Here is a 7,128-nt window from a genome sequence, read left to right as displayed (position 1 = left end):
TGTTCACTTTTTGAAAATATGTTTTTTTTTATTTTGCAGATGAAGACCAGTACGTTACTTTTGTTTTGTTTTCTGTCGTTGATGGTCATGGATCCTGTTTCCTGTTTCTGGTATGGTGAAAGATGTCGGAGGAATTGCGATAACAGCCTATGTTTGAGAAGTTGTAAGAGAAAAGGATACTTAGGGGGTTCGTGCGCCCCTTCAGTCTACTGTCCGATGCGTAAAAGATTCAGGTGCAAGTGCTATGGAAGACGTGGTTGATATGAGAAAGAGATACATTATTCCAATCCCCTCATAAAAGAATCCCAGAATGGGATGGAATAAAGATGAAATTTTAAAAGTCTCTCATGTTTACCTTATTATATAATAAGAAAAAAAGTAGAACTTTTGTGGGGATCTATTCAATTTCAATGACACTTCCTTTATTCGGACACCCCCGTCCCGATTGAAATAGACCGGACAAGTGAATCAAATATCTAAAACCTCTCACACTATGTTCATACATATACGTGTGTATGCACATCATATTCTTCCCCGTTCCAGTTGTGAAGGCAAAGGAAAAAACTTCAATACCTTCGTTTATTGATTTTATTTATTATAGTCTCAAAAGAAGTATTTTTTGAAAAAAAAAGATTTTCATCTTTCTTTTAAATTTACTTGCCTTCATTTTAGTACTTGATTACGATGCTGTCTTTCATTGTGATAATGTCTTATGCCTATAGAATGGAATTTTCGATATTTATTTCCTCATGCTGATAATGGTATTCATACTGGTCAGAGATTTTTTTTTATGAATTGAAGTCGCATTCTCCTTTTTTAAACTATTGTTGAATAGTGTCACAATGTTTTGTGAGTTTCATGATACATGCATTAATTATTTGGACGACCATAATGTTCTGAACATGAATTGATGAATTTATTTTTTTGAATTTTGGCAGAATTTTTATGTTTCATTCTGAAGCATTCAAAGTTAAATTACGTTAGTACACAAAAGATTGACCGAAAATTTCCTGACACTCAATTTTTAGAAACTTTGATATTTTGTTGGAAAAGGAAACAAAATATCTGTCTATTTCTAATATCAAAGATATCAAACTGCACATTTTTCGCCAACAAGGTTTGAAGTATGACCTTTAAGACGGGTGTATAAAGACAAATTGTATCAGACAATTGACTTAGCCTTTTTTTAATATTTATCTATATAATTTAAATTATATCATGTGCTACTATTTTATGTGCAACCTTTATGGCACTAAAATTCGCTAAATCATATTGATACTGGTATATGTAAGTAAAATATGTAAAATATAACATGCATGTCCATCGAATTGAAGATTAACATGTTCATTTGCTATACTTAAGGGTGTTTTAATAACAAAAAAGTCAATTTTAACAAAAACTTTCATAAATTTATTGAAATGGATCACAGAAGATAATTAAACCAACAGCTTTAGAAATTTTGGCAATTTAAAAAAGCATTGGCAACAAACCAGTAGATGACGTCACATTTTATCATTTCTTTAATGAAAGTTATTTAACGAGTTCGCAATTTTTTGTCACTCAATGATAAATTGTATTTGCTGACAAGGTCATTGTATCGACCATAGAACTTACGAAATGATGACTTTAAACGAGACTGCTGATATTCTTGTTTCGTCAACTTGCTTGTCAATAATTTACCTCGTTTTAGAAATTGTTCATACGTAGAGCATGTTCTTGCGTATCGAATAAACTGAGATATATATACTCCGTATGCAGGTGATGAAGGTATATTGCTGCATAAGTAAGGGAAGTTGACGATAGAAAAGTTAAAGTCATCATGTTTATCATATAGCTTAATTGTTAGGTTACCAATAGTGTGTTGAACAATTTCTAAAACGTGGATTCCTAATTGTGGCTGGTGTCTTGTTCCATGCTATGGTAGTTGCTGGTATGAACGAGTATTTGTAGACATCAACCCTGGTGCTGATTTGGCGGATGTTGTTTGCCTTAGAACCACGAGTTCTGCTGGTGGTGATATGTAGCACATGATGTACCGGAACGTCCACAATGTGATGGTAAATTTTGCAGAACATGGTCACGCGGTTCCGGGCCCATCCGATGTTCTGAAGGTTTCCAACTGAGTTAATGTAACATGGTGGTCACACTTCCGGAATCTCTTGATGAGTGGTCACTACTGGCAAACTTTGCTGCCCGGCGCTGAGCATTTTCTAGGAGTTGGATTAAATGATGTTAGTGAGGATCCCAAACCACTGATACTCCAGTACTGGACATACTAATGTAGTGTATTTCCTACTTCTGATATCCTGTGTGCAGTTTCTGTGCTTCATTCTTAGAAAACCAGTTGTTCTTTCTGTACAATACTTTCATAATACTATTCCTCCTACAGTTTTGTTCTGATTTTAATATAAAATAACTGTTGAAAAACATAAGGATTTTAAATTGTTTATTATGCTCTCCGAAATTTTTAATTCCTTCATTAAATTTACTATACAAATAAAACCTACTTGTGAATGATTATTTCAAATTAAGTTGAAAATACGTTTTAAATCACTATCGAGATAACACCTAGCATTGTAACAAACCTATTACTAATTTCCCAAGAAATTTAGCTTTTAATGTATTGACGAGGAAGCGTTGGATTTACCTTGTATATTAGTAGTGCAGGTAATCGCATGAATATTAGCGACAATTTCGTCTTCTTCTATATACACTTTTTGTTTAAAATAGCTATATTTCCATTAGGAATTTTGTACAAAAAAATATCAATGTTCTTTTTTTTCTTTTCAATTTAGTCTAGATATTCTAGTTTCTGCATGTATTTTTACGAGCCCTTCCTTTTAAAATCCATGACAAAAATGAACTTTATATAACTAAGTTATTTCACAATTGCATATTATAAATATGTCTGTTGATTTTCGCCGATTCGGCCAGATTCTGTGGAAGCTTGCTTATAACAATTGCATAGATGTTTGAATTATAGGTAGGTTTGTTTAATAAAAAAAGTCCGAGTATAAATTGAAATCTCTACAAAAAAGGAAAACACAAAACAACTTTATTTTATCCTATCTTAAACTAAAGAAATTTGTTTAAATGTTAGAAAACAGAGTGTGTATTTCATCCTTACATTTCTTTGAATAGTTTTGATACATCTAGAAAGCCGGCAATTTGGTTTTGGTATTGAAATCATTGTCAGCAACTTAAAAGTCATTTTAATATCTTTAAGAATAATTGTTTAAGCACTATTGAAAACAATATCTCAATCACTTTTGATAGTTCAATGACTTTTAAATTCTATATTTTTTCACGATTGAAAACTTTATTACAAAATTGAACATTATTTCAATTGTGTTGCAACCTATATTTTTTATTGAAATGTACTCTCAACCACTATTGAAATAATTATTTCAATTGTGGTATTTTTTCAATATTGGTTACAATCTATGTTTTTTTTTTTTATTGAAATGCACTCACTCTCAACCACTATTGAAATAATTATTTCAATAGTGGTCGTATTTTGAAAGTGGTTGCAACCTTTGTTTGTTACTGAAATATACTCTCAGCCACTATTAAAATAACTATTTCAATAGTGGTCGTTATTTCAATATTGCATGCAATAGAGCAGTATCATAAGACAAACTTATTTTTTTAATATTTAAGCGTAACACATCCTTCTTTTTGGACAATGTCAGACACCATTGAAATTTCCGCCCGACCCCCATTTTTCGGTCTTCTTGTCCTCTGCTGATCATTCAATGACACATGACTTGCTAAATATCGCTTAAACCATCTTTAAGCAAGTCTCTTATTTACACCATATCCTCTGTGTATCTGACTTATAATCGAAACTCTCTCTACGCGCGATTTCCCCATTTTGAAAAAAAATTTACAGCTCGTTTTAGCTTTTTTTTTCTTTTGTTTTTTGTTTTTATTTTGACATATCCTTTTTTCAATAGAGAATATTAAAACAACAATGATTATTCTGTTTACAACTCAAGACTAGAAAATATCGTGTTTTTTTTTTTCTTAAAAGTATTGTGCTATTAGACAATGTTTTTGTCCTTTTTTTTCATTTTAACAAAATGCATTTTAAAACGTGATGTTTAATTGTGACGCGGCGACACCCATCATGTTTAATATGTTAAACGTGTATAAAATTAATTTCATTTTTTGTAAGGTTAACCTGGTATTTTTATGCATCATTTGGTACTTTCTTTTTGATAATATAACACCAAATATTCAAGCAACAAGCAAACATGAATTCAAGCCAGCATAATTAAGTAATTTAAAAGCAACAGAATACATGCTAATTTTTTCAATAATTAATTTATAATATATGTTAAAAAGCAACAAAAAAAGGAAAGTCCTATTTTGGGGTGGGGGAGGTAGTGTGTGACGGGGTTCCTCCCCGTCACTGGCACTGGTTAATAATGACGATTGTTTTTATTTACATCGTTTATTTACATATTGACAACACAATATATATTTATAAGAAAGCACAATGTTCACAATAAAAAGACACGTCCACACTCATGGACTTTCATACTTGTTCTCCTCTCTCTCTCACTCATGTACCCAGGGCCCACTTTCTCACACAAATCAATCTAGTGCTCACTTTCATCTCTCAGAACTCTATCACGCACAATAAACAACGATAACAGAAATGACAAATAAACAAATTATAAATCCATGCTTGTCCACTCGCTTTCTCTCTAACTAACTAAAATTACACTCTTGGGAAACAGGGCTACAACGCCTGCGCCGCGCACCTGCAACCTATTAGACATTCTAACTCTCTCATTTACAATTAATTAACAAAAATCGGGCGATTGCTCTGTGACATACCTCCCCTCTTAAGTGTGGCGTCCCGACACACTAATATAATTACATTTAGTAGACTGATAATACAATTTGATATCATTAACATAATTAGCTGTCTATACAGGAATCACACATATATAGATAAAGAGACCTTACTGTACACAGAAATAATAACACAGTTTAACATGCACACAAATTTTATGTTTTACCTTTTTTCTTAGATTTTTGCTTTTTATCTTTACATTTTTTTAAACAAGTGTTCATTTTAGAATTTGATAAACATTATATACACAACCTCCGTATATACACTTCAAGTAGTTATTTCTTTGACTGAATAAAAACTTCTCATAATTACATATGCATCTTGCGCACTCTCACTAACTTCTTTGCATCAGGACTAAATGATTTACACTCACCATTTATAGACAAAGAATTATTTGTATCACGCAGTACAGTTAAGGCAACACATGAAAAAAATATGGTAATGAGGTCATAATGAGGTCTGACGTCATGACAGTTGCTCCGCCCTGATTGATCCATATAAGGAAATAGAGCTCAAAATAAGTATTTACCGATGTTTGCAAGAATCTGTAATAAACGACAATATTTTCATGTTTAAATAGAAAATAATTAGTGATTTTCTCGTATATTAAACAGCATGTCTTTAAAATAATTCTCTTTTTTATGTGTCGTTTGGCTGCATTCGGCTTCAGCCAAGCGCTTGCACTCGATGACACGGAATGTTGTTTACATCTTAAAACGTGGCGACATCAGCTGAGATTTGCAGTGGTTTTACATGCATTAACCAGACAATCTTTAAAGAAAATAGGGATAAAATAAGAGACAAGGCATTGTTTACCCCTTTTACGAGAATATGAGGACAAAATTGCGGAAAATAATGGAAAACTGAGACGGTCTGCACCAGCTCCGTAGATCCATCACTGTAATTTCAGGCCAGGTATGTATGTGCATGTAGGTACATGTGTAGATCTTCAATATGTAGATATGCTTTTGTTCACATCAAAGAAAAAAAACCCGAGTGTGTGCATCTACATTTAGATGTATTATCACAGTCAGTGAAAACTAATGCAGTGCCTTGTGTGTAACCCCCCCCCCCCCCACATCCTCCTACTAAGTTGCACACTTTTTAGAATTATTAAATTTAATTTCATTAAATATATACTGAGTTCTTAAGCTTGTCAATTAGCTCAATTTCTTTGAGACTATAATTATATGTAGTAATGGAAGTAATCAGTAACACAGATTTAAACTAAGGTAAATTAAATGAGATATTTTTATTGTTTCATTCAATGATTCACTAGGCCTAAACAAGTAATGATGTTGTCTTTTAACATACAAATATGCTACATAGTATAAAAAATTCTATCAGTATCATTATGTTGAAAACATAGAACCTCCGCTTCTTATCTATGGTTGCAATTTCCTAGAATTTCTAAATTAATGAAAAAAGTATTCATTTTTTGTTTAGATTACATGTACATTAAAAATATTTACATATATAATACTTTTATCATTGTAGCTGTCAAGAGTTTTCAGGCTTAAAGAATGAATAAATAAAAAATGCATCAATTTCTCCATAGGGTATGTATACTTCAAGAGCATTTCACATTTTTTTTAAGTATCCATGTGCTATGTAATTTGGTTTTTCATTTTGGTAAAGGTGAAACTCAGAAATGATTTTTAAAAATATTCTGTCAATAATGTCAGAGGTGTCACATGCCCATAAAAGTTTTGTAACACAACTTTTTTCCATTTATATGAATAAAATAAATTCAGTACAGTATACAATGTAGCATGTTTAATTTTGGTTTTTTTTCAAAATGTAATGCCATTTTATTCTACAATGTATGTTTAGTAATCCCATAGCATATAACTGCATGTATATTGTGTTGTAGGCCTAGTCATTCCCCCAAAAATTGGAACAATGGATTCATTCAAGCAGCAAGTTTAAGGAAAATGGTATGCTAAATATTAGCTATAAATCATAAAGTATTCCTGTTAAGATTATTGAAAACTGTTTTAATAATAAAACTTACAGTAGAATTGCAAACATATATATACATATGGATTCTATGTTAATTGATTCAATGCATTTTTATTTCACTTTTTTAAACACAAATTACTTTCAATAATGGTATTTCCTGATTTTCTCATATTTTCAGAATCCATTTTGTCCACATGAACATGAAGTGATGGAAATAATTTGCACCTGCCCAGTTTTCCTACAGTCTGTCTTTGGATTTGGAAAAAAATGTTTATTAAAAAAATTTTCTAGATAAATAATAA

The 7,128-nt window shown here is 31.4% G+C and overlaps 1 long non-coding RNA gene across 1 annotated transcript; it reads left to right on the top strand.

Annotated features, from left to right (window-relative positions):
* Nucleotides 1-5,263: 5,263 nt before the first annotated feature.
* On the top strand, nt 5,264-7,128 carry LOC134280598 (uncharacterized). Its single transcript, XR_009994935.1, has 4 exons — nt 5,264-5,779; nt 6,362-6,423; nt 6,738-6,801; nt 7,005-7,128. It is a non-coding gene; the product is annotated as an uncharacterized LOC134280598 (long non-coding RNA).

Source organism: Saccostrea cucullata, unplaced genomic scaffold (genome assembly GCF_032062105.1).
Source record: "Saccostrea cucullata isolate Sc308-1 unplaced genomic scaffold, CSIRO_AGI_Scuc_v1 ctg15416, whole genome shotgun sequence".
In the NCBI taxonomy this organism is placed as follows: domain Eukaryota; kingdom Metazoa; phylum Mollusca; class Bivalvia; order Ostreida; family Ostreidae; genus Saccostrea; species Saccostrea cuccullata.
This window is presented reverse-complemented; position numbering and strand designations above follow the sequence as displayed.